Source organism: Haliotis asinina, chromosome 5 (assembly GCF_037392515.1).
Source record: "Haliotis asinina isolate JCU_RB_2024 chromosome 5, JCU_Hal_asi_v2, whole genome shotgun sequence".
NCBI classification, from domain to species: domain Eukaryota; kingdom Metazoa; phylum Mollusca; class Gastropoda; order Lepetellida; family Haliotidae; genus Haliotis; species Haliotis asinina.
Window position 1 is genome coordinate 15312158 of NC_090284.1, and position 18890 is coordinate 15331047.

Here is an 18890-nt window from a genome sequence, read left to right on the forward strand (position 1 = left end):
CTTTACAGCAACACAGTGTAAGTTGACTGCTGTCTGTGTGGGATGTCAAGATGCTTCCTATTTATCAACAGTGCTGGGGAAGTAGGGTATCTCAATATGCTATATGTATTCACAGCCTAACTAACACACAGCTTCAGCAGGAACACCCACATCCTCAAATATCTAGTAGATTGGGGCTTTTTTTGTTCTATTCTGATAAACACCATGGTATTATTTTGAGTTGTACTACATAAGTGATGCATCACTCAAACATATATACTCATGCTGTTGACCACTGGATTGTCTGGTTCAATGTGAGTGAGTGGTTGAGTATGGTTTTACTCTGATTTTGGCAATATTCCAGCAATAACAGTGGAGAACACCAGAAATGGGCTGCACACATTGTACCCATGTGGGGAATTGAACCCAGGTCTTTGGGTTCCAGGCCTTTGGAACCCAAATGAACATAATGCTTTCACCACTAAGCTACCCCACTGCCTTGTAATCTTGTGTAACATAATAGACCAGCAAGCAGTTCTCCTTGTGTCTGAGACCATCTAATGGTGCTTCTTATGTAAAATGCTACTTGGGCCAACAGTGTGAGGACTACTGACAGTGCTCACTATATAATCTGTACTTTTTGAAAGTGCTTTTAGAATTGTAGACTTGCAGACGTTTTTCGAGCAAAGCTCTATCTTGATGGACAGTGTTTCAGGTGTAAAACTCGATCCCGGCTAACAATGCTAATGTAAGATTCTAAACCACCTACTGTATCAGTGCTTCATGAGGTAGAATGTACATATCATCCAACATTGCTTCTTGTGTATGATAAAAGACCAGTCCACAGTGTTTCTGGTGCAAGATAGTAGTCTGCCTGGCAGTACCTTGTTGGTGCGTGAGTCACACAACAGATGAATCACATTGCAAGAAGATTCACACAGACAGCAGTGTAGCATGACCTCATTCCTAAACACATTAGGTCAGATTTGTAATGCTTACCTAGAGCAATATAGGTGATATTGTCCCAGGTTGTACTGTAATATTCTATATTACTCTCAGATCTGATAAAATGGTTGCTTAGATGCCCTTTGTTTGAAATAAACACTTATCAGAAAGAATTCAACTGAATGCACTTTGTCAGAACAGTTTTCCTCAAAAGTTCCTTTGAGCAGACTTTCATAGACTGAAAATATGTTTGAAATATGTAGAAATAATTCAAAGTATAGTATTTTAGGTGCAATGTTAAAGTTTAAGACATCATATTGGTTACCGTTTATTCTTTGGTACTGCTGTAAGCCAAAAAATCATGTGAAGAAATCCCTCCCTCCCAAATGTTGGCCTGTCACTGTCATTCATTAGAACACACTTGCTTCTATCTCACACCAATGATGCCAGAGAGCTGGGGAGTCTTTACTACAAGGCTTTCATCAACAGATGTAATGGTTTGTGTAATCAACCATGTTTTGTAAAGATACATCATAGGAAAATGTAAATGGACCTCCATGAGGCAGCTCCATCTATTTATACACAAGACCGCTACATTTGAGGAAAGTTACACACTATCTTCCCTTGCAGCTGTAGCGTGTGTAGGAATTTTGTCATACTGTATCTGTAATGAGGAAGGCTGTAGTATGTAATGACAGTAATCGTGGCTCTCTTTGTTATTTCTGGCAACCTGCTATGTGGTGTGTATTACATGGGACGTTCAGGTACAGTGGAGTGAGTTAACCTAGAATGTATCCATCTGCATGCACTCCCTTTGTCTTTCTATTCAGCAAGGATGCTGATGTCTTTGACCTTATTTGATCAAGACGCTATAATTAGCTTAATTTCTTATGCTTATGTTTGAACTCTGATTATGACGTATGGGTATATACCAAAAACATTTGACCATGTCTCATTTTAGAGACACACATTAATGGTAGATTTAAAAGTAGACTTTACTTTGAAGACAAATATTTCTTGCATATGAGCAGAGCAGCAATGAGCCAGGAACAACATATACAGATCTACAGTTACAGGAGTGTTATAAAATCTGATATACACATTGCAATAGGAACAATGCTATTTTGAAGTATAGAGAGTATATCGTTAAATAAGAATGGAGGGTCCTGGTAGATTTTTATATATTACGTTTTAATTCAGAATGAGTTTGAAGAGGTCGTTATCAGCATGGGACATGCAGATGTGTACGCATGTATTAGATGCATGGTGTTATGTTGTATTGTTTATTGTGTTATACAAGATTTGTATCTGGGTACAAATCAGTAGTGCCTGTGCCAACCACAACCCCATCAGTGAAGCTAAAGGGGTACTACAGAAATGTGCCCCAGGTACTTTTCTGTATACGGAAATATGGACTCATTCGCAGTTTAACATATCAGGTATATTTCTGTACATTTACTTTAGCTTGGGTACATTTCTATATGTAGAAAGGTACCTGGGGTACATTTCTGTAGTACCTGTGCGACAAGGACCCCTTCAGCATCAGCGACAGCAAGAGTTTAGCTATGGCCAGCGATGACCTTAGTTCCTGTCTCAGATTGTGTGATCAACATTGCCTGAAGGGGAATCATGGAGAGGGACAGTAGAGAGGGGGAGGGGTGTTAAACCAAGGAGTTGGAGGAGAGGAGTTTACAGCAGCAAGACATAACAAGGGGCATGAAACGCCATGATGAAATGGTGGCAAGCTATGTGTGATGGTTTTGTTGAGGAGTTGTGGCATGTCTGCTGTAAGGTGATAAGCCTCCAGATGTGGGGTGACAGTGTTTCCATGACCCTTTCCCCCAAGTACTGTGCCTCACCCCCACCCTCCTTCCAGTAATTCCTGCCTCAGACCTCCCTGTCAACAGTCTTCACTGATGCTCCAACTTCAATAACACTGCTGCATCTCTACCTAATGTCTGTTTTCATCCTCCTTCCCTTCAGAGTCCTCCATCTGCTCCTGCCATCATCCTGACCCAGCCCCTGATCTTTATTACTCTTCTATGTAGGAGGAACTTTTCTGTGCATGAAAAAACAGTGTTGGCGGGTCTTATGTCACAACATATCAGGCTTGTATAGGCCAGGGTCTGAAGGGCACAAGTGCACCTTGTTTCAGGTTCTCACTATACATGTATCTGATTGGCATAACATCACAGGAATGGTTACATAAAGACCTGATACTATGAAAAACATGTTGAGAAACTGGATGAATGTTTTATCAACCATATTCTTAACCATCACTCATAGTGATAACTTATCACTGTTAGCCACATGACAGAAATAATATAGCTCTATCAAAATACAAGAACATGACTTTAGTACTGGTTGCACCCAGGATAGCGAGGAGGGTGGCACCTAAATTTCTTTATGATGCCTTACATGATAAATCCATTTAATAATCAGAGTGTTATTTATACCACCTCTTTTTCAAAATCCAGAATCTGCCTCTGTAGCATCTGAAAAACTGGCACATGTTCCAGAATGTCTTCAGTGTATGTAATTTGAACTAAAGAAAATAGATTAATAGATTGTTACATTTAAGAACTTGTATGTTTACGCATTATGAAAACAAAAGTTGAGACACTGATAATAATGTGTAAGGGAATAATATTGCCCATGCTACAACACATATAATCACCTATTACCCTTTTGATCCCTGCCCTGGCTCCTGCCCCATGTGATAAGAAGGGTTTAAGGTATATATTTGTGTAGTTCCTTCGGCACCAGTTTTGTACTGGGAGATAAATGTTTTACAGTAGTCTGCAGTAATACAATATTTGTATATCACAGGTAAATCCTTGAAATTGATTTATTGGAGGGAACAGGCATTTTTATCAATTAAATTTAAGTTAATTTTACATGAATCAGGAACCATACAAAATATATCAATTCATGAGTACAGATGCGTGTTTGAAATCTGAATTTCAACCATGCGTTTTGATCTTAAAATACATAATTATTTCTTTGGGTCTCTATTTTGAGTTGATTTTCTCAGAAACAAACACTCATCACAGTTGAATTCAATTTTTTTTTCCTCTTTCAATCAGATAGTTGAAGCTCAGACAGGATCATCTGAGTGCAGAAGAAGTTTGCTAACATTTATATCAAGATATGCTTAATTCACACTGAAAAAAATATGGTTGTGATACCTTATCTGCATAGTGTTTGTCAGGGCTTTTTGAAAAAAATGTATGTGATGACGTATCTTGATTTTTTATCTGTTTTGTCAGCTTTTCCAATAGAAAGGATGTGGTGTTGATGATATCCATATACTCGTATCTGTGAGGACCAAGAGTGACGTGGCACACAGGGTTTTATGTGCTGGATGCCAACACTCAAAGAAATCGTTCTTATTATTCACAAAGATAAAGCTGGTATGTGATGAAATTGTTTATTTTCCATTATCTTGGCTATTCCTTTCTAAGGCAGTTGAAACTTTGTCTATGATATGACTCTGCTAAAGACTGAATTCAACATTTTTTTATCTGTGAGAGAAAGAATTGTCTCAATAACTTGATGACAATGAGGACATACATCTCGAAGGCTAAGGGCTCATAGCATTTATGTGAGCACACTGTAATCCATTTCCATCTGGAAAACCAGCTTTAAAAAAACAGAAACAAACGAAAAGAGTGTACAAAAAAATTGTTTTTGAGTGCTTGCAAGTCGTTTTACACAGGTAATCATGATGCCAGAGCTAAGGACACATTGTCTACATGGTTCTGAAAGATATTAAACAATACTGTCCATTCATTTCTTATTTTGTAAGCTAACATACCAGGTTGATGGGAGCAAAAGGGTCAATCGCAGACAAAGAAATTGACACATCAGGTAATTATCCTATAAATACCATTCTAAAATTCCTTCCTAAACTTTGTTCTTATCTTTTCCCATAAGAAAGTGTATATGACCATGCTATACACGCCAAATGGTTTTTTACATACCAGTATTCATCAAGCAGACATAGACTTAGGTAGTTATAGGTAGTTTATTTGGGTTCTTCATATACCGTGTCTACTGTTTGGATAATAAAATAGTATGTGCACATCTGTAAGACATGGCCTGTTTTAATTTGGCTCTGTTTTGACAAAACATGTCAGCTGTGTAACTGTATGATCCTACCTTCCTCAACAAGAGTCCACGTTTTTATCAGCAAGGATGTCGTGAATTCCGTACTGCATGTTTTGTGTTGATGGTTGGGAGTATTTATAGCTGCCAGAAGTTAAACTTTATCAGTGTTTTCCCTCCTGATTTCATGGACAGTTTGAAAGCAGGTTTGTGGGAAACATCAACAGAGTAACAGCGAAAATGTTTGATAATACTGGCCATAAATTTTGATGGGCTGAAAAATAAATCCCAACAAAGCGAATCAAGATCATGACATAGTGTGGTGAAAAAACGGCTTGGACCAGCATATTGTTAATGTGAGCAAGGGCTTTGAGAGTCAGTGGACAAAACTTTAGAATAGTCATTGACCAAGATATTTTCTGGATAAATCTTCTTTTTAATTCTTTGACACACAACATTTTAGGGGTCATTTCAGACCCCTTCATTTTCTGAAATGATCCCATCATGTGTCAAAGAATTAAAAAGAAGATTTATCCATAAAAGATCTTGGTCATATATATATATATATAACAGCTTCTAAATGCAGCTAAAAGGCATGATATAGTCATTATTAATATCTTACCAGTATGTTAGAAAACATGTGCATTTTTTCCTAATTTTAGACAGTTTGATTACTTAGATCATAACATTATTTTATATATTTTATGTTTCCAAAAATGTATGTGCCAAATATATGTATTATATTCAGTGTAAATGTGTATGGTTATGATTCTATTTTGGAAATGTACATATTTTGTTTTACAAGTCTCAAAACTGAAAATTCAGTTACATAGTATCAAGAGGAAAAGCATCACCATGAACACCACAACATTAAATTCTTGTTATTGCTGTTACTGTTTAACCTTTCGGTTTTACAAATATATATTCATTGATCAAAGCAATAATTCCATGAGGCCAATAGTTGTAATTACCTTTCCTTGTCAGTCCAAAACTCGATGTTTGGATATTTTCTCCAAAATAAACTGTTCCATGATTTTCTGTATTAAAATCCAAAACTAGATGTTTGGATATTTTCTCCAGAATTAACTGTCCCATGATTTCATTTGCTGGAAAGTACAAAGTATTCTTTTGTGGCATATTTCTGAACCTACAGAACATTTAACACATTAGCTACCCACAACCCCTGCCGCCACCACTGAAATTGAATGAATGCTTTTATAGTGATCACTGTGTTACGGTTAAGAATTTTGCCGTGACAAAAGGTGTAAGAAATGCCCTGTGAATCAGCAAAACAGAACAAGGACAAGTCTAAAACATTCAAATATTGTATTATTAAGCAAAGAGCAAGTTATACAAAGTCACAGGTCAATTTCACAATACCGATTTCAAATACAATGCAAATGAGACAAAATCTAAGGCAATGGGTCACAAAATATAATATGTCCATATTATAGCAAACCCACTAAAGTCTTAGTGCGAGAGAGAAACAGTTATGCAGAATGTAACACAGCGAGTGGTCTGATAGCGGCTATGAAGATCGAACCTTGGCAGCAATTGATTGATGATGGTACTCCAGTGAATGTGTCACTAGAATTTATATATACATTCAGTCATTTCAAGTTCGAGCACATATGACCATCGCCACTAACATGGAAAGCTCCAGAACTCGTGTTTATATAGTTTTAAAGGCAGGTAACTCTAAAGTACTGCCTTAGAGGCATGCCGCTTAAATAATTCTCTGTAGGAAATGTGACCCAATTACAACTACAGCAATGATAACTAATAAAAACTCAAATCATGGAAAATACGCTCTAGAATTTCTCGATGCAAGTATATATCAGTAGTCCATCTGTTTCATTAATTTCAGCATAACCAGTTTTACATGCTAACCTCTAGTTGTTGTGCAAAATTAGAAAATAAAATGGACATGAAAGCAGTGTTATACCAGGTAATTGATGCATGTTCTATTTAAGATGAATATACATTGTCCACTGAAATGACAGTAATGAAACACTTTGCATTAAGAATTTTGCTATGAAGTGATGTCAGTACTTGTGTACATTTTATGGATAAGAGTTAGGTTAGTATTTTCGGGGCTCACTATTCCTGGAGCACTTGTCTGTGTCTCAGCCCCTGATCCACCGCATTTTCTGTTCCACCCAGCCACTGATGTAATGGAAATCAGGCCCCCCTAAGTAATTGAAGGAATTACAGCAAATTTGAAGGAATTGCATCTCAAATGTAAACAAACGCAGCCCACTCGCGAAACAATTGCAGCGATATCGGTAGTTTAGCGGTAATAACAGAAAGACATCGGCCCTATCGGAAGCAATGTCGGTAATACTGGAAACACGCTCGGCCATCTTCGGAGATTTTTCGGTCGCGAGCGGAAACTCATGCAACAAAACATGGCGTCGTTGGAAGAAGCACCCGTCTCGGTGAGATTTGTTTTTAGTTCCTACTATTACATTTTCATACTTATCCATCTTTGACCACCCGCGTTGAATGCGTTTAGGTATGAGGTGTTGTTGGGGCAATAGCTTATGTTTTTAGGAAAAGATTGTCACTGCAGAAGAGTGTCACAAGTCATGCCCCTGGAGATTGTTTACATCTGAACATCGAAGTCGTGCCGATGATTACGAACATCATGAATGTGCGCCATGAAGAAGTTTATGAGCCATAATTTTTCTTGCTACGAAGTGCAATTGACAAATTTAAACACATTTTACAAAAAAATGATGTTATATCTGGCGCACGTTCGTAATCATCGGCACGACTTCGATGTTCAGATGTAAACAAACTACAGGGGCATGACTTGTGACACTCTCCTAGAGTGACTATCTTTTCCTAAAAACATAAGCTTTTGCCCCGACAACACCTCATACCTAAACGCATTCAACACGGGTGGTCAAAGATGGATAAGTATGAAAATGTAATAGTAGAAACTAAAAACAAATCTCACCGAGACGGGTGCTTCTTCCAACGACGCCATGTTTTGCTGCGTGAGTTTCCGCTCGCGACCGAAAAATCTCCGAAGATGGCCGAGCGTGTTTCCAGTATTACCGACATTGCTTCCGATAGGGCAGATGTATTTCTGTTATTACCGCTAAATTACCGATATCGCTGCAATTGTTTCGCGAGTGGGCTGCGTTTGTTTACATTTGAGATGCAATTCCTTCAAATTTGCTGTAATTCCTTCAATTACTTAGGGGGGCCTGGAAATTCCCTAAATGAACCTTGTTTTGATTTTCCTCAGGTTCAGAATCTCTAACCTCTCTTGCACCTTTTCAGTTTAAATGTTTCTAGATTGTATCTTCTAGAGCCCAAGCCAGTCCAGATGTGACTGCATAAGTACATTTCATGTTCTGTAGGAGCTGTTTTCAGTAAAGGATGATGGTGAAGGTGAATTTGTCTAAAAGTTATTTATGACATATTATTCAAGAGATTTTACTCAAAATTATCTTAGACAAAACAATGTGACCAGCATGATTCAATAATGCTCCTCTATAAGATCCATGTAGATAGCACAACAAATATAATACTTAAGGATACAATATAGGCTGGGCTCATAAATTTAATAAAATGAAGCAAACTTTTGAAATAATTAACACAACTAAATTCAATAAATTTACAATGAATAGACTCCAGTCCAAATGTGAAGATATGTTCAGGCTGTCATTAAGTGATTCTCCCACATCAAACAACAAATTAAGAACCTACAGATTGGTCAAGTCATCCATAAATCTTGAGAACTATCTATCTCAAATTAAAAACAAAGCCCATAGGTCACATTTTTCAAAACTACGTTTAAGTAATCATAAACTCAAAATTGGAACCGGAAGATATACAAAACCTGCAATCCCTCTAGAACATTGTCTATGTGAACCATGCAGTGTCTTAGAAGATGAACAACACTATATAATATCCTGTTCTAAGTATAGAGAAGAAAGGGAGTCACTTCTTCAAACATTGCTTTTTCATAATCAAAACTGTGCTACACTTTCAAGAAAAGAACAATTTTTAACAATTTTTTCAAACAGAAATCCTGAAACGATTTGTAAAATATGTCATGATATTTCAAATGAATCCTGCATATTGCCTCATACTGATTCCATTTGACTATACTGCATATACTAAACTGTTGTAATGTATATCATTTATGTATCTGTATTTCTATATTTCTGTAACTACTGTAAAGTTCATATTTGTAGTTTATAGTATACTGTTTCTTGACGGAATGATATGCAATAAATAAATATTAATATCTCCACCATTGTCAAGGAAACTGGTCCAGGAAACACCCAGTGCCATGTGTAAGATGTTTACCTAATACAGAATTCCAGTCTGAGGGAGATGGATTGGAGGACTGCAATCTTTCATGGGTCACTTACAGGCTGATCATGTGTGGACAGTGTCCAGTCACAGGATCAACTCTCCACAAATAATGGCAGCTCTGGCACTTGCAGAATGCTCAGCAGAACATTCCACATAGTCCTTCCACATGCTGTTTCGGGTCAATTCATTCATTACATAGAAGCTTGGGGGGTTCAGTGGTCTTTGATGCTCTAATTACTGAAAAATATTACCATTCCTTAATGCTTGTCATATTTGTAGATGAACTGCCCCATCAGCTTGTATCCTGTTTTCATGATCCTCCTTAAAAGGCAAAAGCACATTGTTTCACAACACAATATCCCTAATTTCATGACCCTCCTCACCTACATGTATTAATTATTATGACCCTCTTGAAGAAACATCTAATGGTCTTTATTTTCTTTATTCTTTTGGGGAGAGGGAGAAATAAGGATCCTTTAGAAGCATCCTTTATATGCATGAAGATCGATGGATGCTCCAAATTTTCAAATGTAAAAAGACCTGAGCGATAAGATTTCTTATGTCAACTTTCCAAACATTAGATTTTTTAAAGGATGTTTTCCAGTTTGAAGCCATTGTGATTGATTTAAAGTGAGGAAGCAAGGAGGAGATTGTATTGAAAATGTATCCTGTGTAACTGTATCATGAGATTGCAGCTGTTGATACGTTTGCAAACATCGAAGCAGGCTCTTCCAGAAATATACTCAAATAAAACAGCTCTGTTATGGATTAACGAAAAAAATTGTTGCGTCTCATTAACACTCTTTTCAAGTTTCATAAATATCATCATTATAAGTAAAATGTCAACAACATACCAATTACTGAAGATGGTCATTCTTGTAGCTGTATAAACAAACAGCATCTTGAGGAGGTTTCAAGGTCAGTCATCAGTGATCTTCTTTATCAGTCTCATCGTGCTGATTTCCATGGTACTGTCATGGTGCTGTGAACATCATCTTGGACCAACCAAGAACAACATCCATTGCAAGTAGAGATGCCTGTTTCTGGTCACTCCTGCACCTTTGTCTTGTGATGAAGGTCATGAAAATGTCTGTACTCCTCTATTGTAAATCATATGGACATATCATTTAGACACTTGGTCCTGAGGGGCCATGTCAGTGCCTCAGGCTCCTTTATCATGTTCATCAGGACCTTTGACAGACAATTTGTCTGACAGATAAGGCTGCAATATGGCTTTATTGCCTCTGTGCTCATTGTATATGAAAGGGGATGAAAACAGATCAACCTGGCTTATTACTGTATTGGTTTTCATGCTGTTTAGAGAAGCTGTATTGCAAGAGAGAGATAAGAGTTTATTTTTGTTTTGTTTAGGTTTTAATCTTTTCATCCATCTTTGATTACATGTAAAAGTAACTGAGCATTGTGAGTGAGTGAGTTTGATTTATGTCAGATTCAAGCAATATTTCAGTTATGTCACTCTTTGGCAGCAGCATGTGGATGGAAGTCCCAAAGCTGGATTTTAATGTTGTGTCCTTGGTGAAACTCATGAGCTCGAGTAAGATAGAGTGGCATATGGAGACTTAATCACATGACCAATCCTGAATTCAGAGATCATCAGAATTATCACTGATTTTTCTGTTTGTTTTTTCTTTGTGATTGAGTTTATGAGTTAAATGTTTTTTCATCCAACATACTGAGTAATAGTTTTTTAATAGATATTGGTGCCAGAGCAGCATCAATTCAAACTGTTTCATTAACTTACACCTTGTGTATAGTCTAAATGTCTGCGTGTATTCTTGCGCAACTTTTAGCAATATTCCAGTAATATGAATAGGCTTCACATATTGTACCTATGAGGGGAATGGAACCCAGGTCTTCAGCATCTAGTTTTAAGCACTGGGCTACATCGGTGCCCTGGTTTTAAATAAGGTAGAATAAGCACTTATATAGACACCTTGTTGTTTTTTTATGTTTGTATGTTGTTTGGTCAGTTTTATGAACATGTAGGTTGCATGTTCAACATTTGCACCTCATGTTGTTACAACCCTGTGGGGTTTATGATTGGATGCACATCCACATAAGTTTCTACAATTTCTATAGGAATTCTGCAGACCTATTGGCATAACTCTCCAAAATTCCTGAAAGCATTCATGTAGAATATGTTTAATCAGGTTAGTGTTTCAAGGCATGGCTTCCTGAAGGTGTAACTACTTCTGACACTCTGGGCTATGGCAAGCCAAGCGGAGAAGAAGGGATCTGGTGGAGGTTAGAGTGCCTCCACCTGAATGAGTGTACCAAGGCAGTTCTAGGTGGCCTGTGTCTATTTTAGCTCTACAACAAGATAAGCAAAGGCAGAGTCAGCCACCTGTTGAGGCATGACTGGTGAGACTGTAGCTTGTTTATATCCTCCACAGCAAGGTACATGATAGAGGACCATTAATGATGTGGGGATGAACATGGTCTTGTCTGGTCATTACATGTTTTGCCACAACAGTGGCGTGCAGTGTTTCTGGAATAACAGATGGTGCATTTGGTGTAAACCTGCTAATAACGTGGGTGTATGTGCTGCATTTCCATAAGTTGGATTCATTGATCAGTGCAGTGGGTTTGAAAGTATTACTAGAAAGTTTACCCCTTTTAGCATTTACCATGGCCAACAGATTTAGCACTGAAATCGATAGTGTATTACATTCTGACTCATTATGTCTGATTTACGGCTATTTATCAGTCATACAAATACTTGAAAATTTTAGTTTCATTGTAAAAATGTAGAATGATTCAACTTTACTTACAAGTACTTACTTACTTTACTTACAAGTAAACTTTAGACATACAAATGTTGTCTTTGTACATTGTTCCATATGGGCATTTTTGTACAATGAAATTCTTGGGTCTGTATGGAGATTTACCCACAAGTGCAGGATGATAATGAAAAAACAATTGTTAGACATTCTTCACTCATACTATTGAGTGAGTAAGTTTAGTTTTACACAGCTTTTAGCAATATTCCATTGTAACAATGTAGGGAATCAAACTAGGGTTTTCGGCGTGATGAACAAATGCTTAAACACCAGGCTACTGTACCACTTCTCATGTAAAAGAATGTAACATGTTGGTTGGAATTATTTGATAATGTTTCCACATTCGAAAGAATATGCTCAAGCAAAAGATTTCTGCAAAACAACTGCATTTTTGTTGTTGATTGATGTGAACTCACATAATGATTTATGTGTAGAAGTTCTATGTACATTGGAGGTGTCTGAGATGTAGAAATCATTGAACTATGAATTATAGCATCTGTGTACAAGTTGTAGCAGTGTTTTGTATTGACTGCAGAAGATGCTGCAGATAGAATTAGCCTGTTTAACATTTGTCTGAAAAGTATATTACTGAAAGATGCTGCAAGAAATTAAAGCTAATGGTTGCCATAAATCTTCAGGTTAATAATATTGTTAGTTTGAGTAATAATCTACTTCCATGGTGTTTTGTTGAAATGTGATGAACAAAGTGCATATTAAACAGCATACAAATTCCAGGAAAAGAGGACTTGGTGGCAAACTTTTGATCATTAACACATGTTACTATATGTTCCATCCAAATACTAACTATTTTCATTTCATGGAAGTCAGACTGTATGTTTCACTACCAAGTATTTATCACTTTACTTAATGGATTTCATGTAGCTCATGGGTTGAAAATCAGACTGGTTGATCAATCAGTAAACGTTTTGGTTTTATATGAAATCTGGCAACTCAGACTGTTTTTAACTGAATCAGCTATTTTCTGCCTTGGTCTGCAGTATGGATAGTACAGGGATGGTGATATGTAACAAGTCAAAACCCAAGCCCTTGCTTCCTGGAAGCGGACAGCTGTAAAACAGCTGGGGGCAGTCATAAAGTGAAATTCTGAGGTCACTCGCTTAATGCATCGGTCCATTTTACACCCTTCAAATATGTCACTTTTCATGATGGGCAGTTAGTACTTGTGGCCATTCAGAAATACCTGAACAAAATATTGTCTGAAGGAGTCAATTTTTTATTGCATTGAGTGTGACATTTTGGTGAAGGTACTAACACCATTATCAACCATTTCATATTTTTTCCTAGCGTCTTGGTTTCAAGCCAGGTCCTAAACTAACATTTACTCTCTGAATAAATAAAAAAACGAATAGTATCAAACAAACCCACTTTAAATTGAAAAGGAGCACCAAGGAGATCAGAGAAATCTAGTCTTGCTTCAATTTGAGTTTTAGCATTGCAGAAAGGGCATGGCAGAAGGGAGAATAATGTGGTTCAGGGAATGTGAGACAGACTAGTTAGGTCCTTGCCTGAAGATGTAATGTGATATGTTTCTATTTGTGTGAGTTCTTCCACTGTCTTTGCTATGTAAACAGTAAGTATCACCATTGCTGTCTCTGTCCTCAATAGAAGCATATCACATGGTAAACATGGTATAAACAGAACTGGGTGATATACACAGGCCTACCACAGATAACTTTCTCACTGTGCAGAAAAATGCAGAAAGCTCCAATCCCTAAAACTGGAGCAAAAAAACGAAAAGCCTGCAAATTCGATTTTGCACATGCGCTCATGGAAGAAGAAATTGCAACTGCATGTTGACATTTTCCAGTTTGAACAAATGTTACATTCCCTTTTCAGAGTACCTCCGTTGTGTTATTTGGCAGTTATCATCATCATACTTGAGTACACACTTGTTTAGTTAACTTTTCATTTGTATGAAGCGATTGACAATAATTATTTCGACATTTTGTTTTTTGGGAACGATGGTGTGTCCGTCCTTGGACAGAAGTAACTATTTCTCTGGTCTGATTCAAGACCAGGGTTCAGGTGTACATTCTAATTACTATTGTTTTATTTCAGATTCAGAACAACCTGCCATGATGATTGTGCCAACAACACCCTGTATATACTGATGTGCCAAAAATGAAGTACTCAAGGACCATAGGAAACTGAACAAATGTATAATTATTGCTTTTGTACATATGAATGAATGTTTTAATGATTACTTTTTACTTTTCCTGATGAAATTTATTTGATCAGTTTAAAGAATAAATGTTTTTGTTTTTTCAACTTTGTCTTGTTATGTGTTGTTTAATCATTCATTTGAAATTAAATGATTATGTCAGTTTGTAGTAAATGGCTCCTTCGCCAGCCCATTTACACAAAATATATTTGTACATCAATAGGATATGGCTATAAAAAATAAAGAAAGTCCCAGGGTTTTACATTCAGTGATATGGCTGGAACATTTCACTCACTCACTCACTCACTCACTCACTCACTCACTCACTCACTCACAGTGATCGTGAATAAAATGGAATCAGGCAGAAAATGTGTCATTGTAGAAAGAAGAAAACATTTCCTGAGGAACATGATGTACGTGAGAAAATGAGGATGTGTCCTCTAATGTCTCCTGCACATAATGTTCCTGTGTAGAGATATCACTTGTTTGACCATTCAAAAACTGTACAAAAAATAGTTTCCTGTTATATTGTAGGACCCTTATTCAGTGTTTAGCTAACCACCTCTGTAGTGTAGTGGTTACAGTGTCTGCCCAGAAGGCCACATCATACAAAAAGACATTAAAATAACGCACTTGTTGGTCCCTGCCCGGCGCTCAGCATTAGTGGGTGCAAAAAGGTCTAGTCGGCTCAGAGTTAATATAATTTGTCTGTGGGGTATTCATGCTTTACTGTGGTATGGTATCTCGGTGAGCTAGTACTATAAAACCAGATTTAGTCTGGGCTAGTACAAGCAGCCACACATACACGCTCATGCATGGCATAATATGAGTGAAATATTCTCAAGTACGACACTAAACCCCATATCACCTCAACTAATCAGTGTTTTTTATTCACAGTAGTTTGTCAGAAAGAGAACTTAGAATCTTGGGAATGGAACTAATAGTTCAAAAGATACAACTTCAACAGTTATCAAATGTTGATAAACCAGTTGATAAGAAATTATCATGCGAATATTATCACAGTTACATCCCAGTATATACGTTACAATCACATTGTGAAATCAGTCGTTTCAAGAAATGAAGAGGGTCAGCCATTTTTGCGCCATTTTGTGTATTAAGAATCAATATACTTCAGTCATTTCATGAAATTTCATTTCATCTATATGTGGCAGACAGGGGTTTGTGAAGTGCTCTGGACACAGCAAGTGTCAAATCGACAGGTGTAAATGCTTCAAAGCCAAGCTGGTGTGCAGCAGTCTCTGCCACAATAGTTTTAACGGTTACTGACAAGAAGTGATGACTGAAGGATATTGATTGTTGTTACACAAAAATGACGTGAAATGGTTGACCCTCTTAGTCATTTCATGAAATGCCTGAAATTTTAAGTCATTTCACAAAATGACAGATTTCACAATCTGTAATATATACAAGGAATTGTCATTAAGAATGTGTTATGTCACGTGAACATCTGTAGATTTCAGACAAATGCTGTAGTGATCTCTGTATTCCTATGATGTATATGATGAACTATTATCTTTAATAAAAGTTTGATATGGATACATATGCACACATATATATGAAAAATATTAGCACATAACTGCATACAAGAGGTTGATGGGTCTGGAGGTGACAGTGTAATAGTTTGCGTAGTAATCTCCCACTCAGACATAAGAAAGCTTACACAAGAGCTACACAACATAATAACCCCAAACACTATTTTTGTAATCCTGAAGGTGCACATAGTTTACATTGTGATGGATTGTGAATGCCTCCTTCAGCTCAGAAATTCTAGACTACATGGAGCATGTGTGGCAGTGGGATTGACATGGAATCACAAAGTATGCCCATAGACATAGACTGAAAAGTTAACGGCAGACACACAAGATGTTGATATCTCATGACCTTGACCCTTGACAATCACCTCCATTCCCCCCCCCCCCCCCTACACACACACACACACACACACACACACACACCCTGGGCAGTGCCTTTGTATTGGATATCTGTCCACTAATGTCCTGTTGGTCATCTGTGCCCTCCGAAAGTGTCCTGATCTTCTGTATAACTGCATATTTTTACACAAAAGCTCTGGTTATTATTATCTGACTATTACTGGGGTCTGTAATTTAGGATGTACTTTTATATCCATATGAATAAGATGCAATCACTGCATTTAGTCAGAGTTTGGATCTAATTTACAAGCAGGGATGAGAATTGGTATGAGTGAAAAAAGGAAATGAGTCAGGGCCCTTTCAGAGCCACAGGCATATACTGTTCACAAGAATGACCAAAACAAGATCAAAACCACAAAGTTCCATGAAAACGTCTCATCCTTGTATGGCATTTTCAGGCCCAGAGTAAACATATAAGATGTAGGTTATTTTTTTAGCCTGCACAATATTGGTTTGTTACAAAATATTGAAAACCCTAGCTGGGAGTCTTATGAGGCATTTTATGTTATTTATACTGAATTCTAGGTCCCAAGCAATTATGTTTGCTTGTTTACATACTGTTATAACATTACTGGGATATTGCCAACCACTGTGTGAAATATTCAAAGTCTTTTTAATTGCAAAGTTTTATGACACATAAGTCAACTAAATCCATAAGGTAAGAATATAAATTGTCTGTACTAAACTCATGTCAATAAAACATACACAATGTACAGCACCAATCCCTTTCACACTAGATTCTAAAACATATAACCATTTATTATGCATTCAAAGCATACCTTTTCTTTCACCAAGAACAGTCTTCAAAATATACTTGCTGAAGGATTATGCTGAACAATATTTGCCAAATTTCAGTCTATGACCAGACATATTCAGTAGCTGGTGTGAAACCATTGACATAAAACCATGAATTGTTACATATATCTATTTAATATATTATTAATATAAGTAGGGGATATAAGATTTGCAAAATGCAAATGATGAAGCCAAAGAGGAAACAGATGATGAAGAGAAATTAAGGAAAATGTGACAGTTTATTCGATTCCTTTGGATATGTTTTATCTGTATGGATATATATCGTACATTTTCTCATATGCACTAGCATTGCCTAGTGGAATATCCCCTACTTTTTTTTAATGATACACAACGAGGGAGCAAAGTTAGAATGATTTGATTACAACTGGTAGGTTCCCATTAAAGTCCATTTCTAAAGAATGTAGAACTATGACCCTGATGTGTGCATCAAATCAATTTGCTTAACAATAAATTACACTAAGTATATTTCAATTGTCTTATTTACCATGTTTTTTAAATTCTGACATCAGCTACATGAAGCTGGATCCAGGAATATACTTTACCTCCATAGCTGCCTTTGTCAGATAATCCTGACGTCTGTATGTTGCTATGGCTGCCATGGTAATGGCAGGGAAGTGGGGGAGAACCCTACTGCTAGCCTGCCTTGAAGTAATCTGAGATAAGCACAATCATTTCAGACTTAAAGCTTTTTCATCAGCATTTTCAGATTTTGTTTCTTGGGAAGGAAACATGAGATAAGCTATTTATGTGTACCTCTTTTAGTTCAAAAAGACACATAGGTGATTCATATGGAGTAAAGGAAATAGCATAGTAAGGTCTGATAAGTTCTTCAGCAGAGGGAATACAAGAATTTTATTTAAGGTTAAGCTTGGGTTCATGTCTTTCATCTGAAGCATTAATGGTTATTTTAGGCTGAAAACCAAAATATGTTATCAGATTTCATGCCAAAACAAACTGTGCCTTCTCAGAATAGTCGATCATACATTGGGTTACTGAAACGTCCTTGGCTTTACTATGAAGGATCTACAATCTATACCTTTCATTTCATCCAAACACAGACTTTCCTGCCAGCATGAAAGGTACTTATTATTCTCTGTGGATGAAATGGACAAAAAGAATTTTTTTGAGATAAATAAAAGCACATAAACCTTTTCCACATCCGTCATAAAGCTCTGCTAAAAGATTACAACGGCTTTAAGGCCTGAACACTCATCAATGTAGACAACGGGTCAACAGTAGGGATGACGCTTCTTAACTAGTTTCTAGATAGGGGTTAGAGACTCAGAGACGATCCAAGAAGTCCCAGTCTTAAAATGTTCAGAACATGTGATATGATTTATCAGTGACTCATATGCCCAGCAGGCCCTTCTTCAGGTTACATACTGAAGAATGAACTTGGCTTAAGAAGATTTCAATATTCCAGGTTCCAAGCTTTCTGATTCCTCTTTCTCGAACTTGAAAAACTATGTAAGTGGCAAATAATAGGTTCAGTTGTGATTGTTCTGTACCCTGGTGAAAGCCTTCTCTACCAGTGACATGAAGATATTCCAGCCGTGTTAGCAGAAGCATGAGGACCTAATGAATGCATGATGTTGGAAAAGCGTGGTTCATCCCAGTTAGGCTCAGAACTTATCTGCCATCCTCATATCTACCATAACAGTTATATGCAGTGTAGCTTATTTAGTTGATTGTATGAATGACGTAAACTAAATATGCACGAACAAAACATACGCTCAACAGCCTAAAGCTGTGTGCATTGTATTCATAGTTTTG

The 18890-nt window shown here is 37.0% G+C and overlaps 1 protein-coding gene across 1 annotated transcript in view; it reads left to right on the plus strand.

Annotated features, from left to right (window-relative positions):
- LOC137284063 (microsomal triglyceride transfer protein large subunit-like) overlaps positions 1-14456 on the plus strand; it is a 41186-nt gene extending 26730 nt beyond the window's left edge. Inside the window, exon 19 of the mRNA XM_067815723.1 lies at positions 14247-14456. The gene's annotated coding sequence lies outside the window, so the exon portion shown is untranslated. The remainder of the gene's footprint in view (positions 1-14246) is intronic.
- The last annotated feature ends 4434 nt before the right edge of the window (positions 14457-18890 follow it).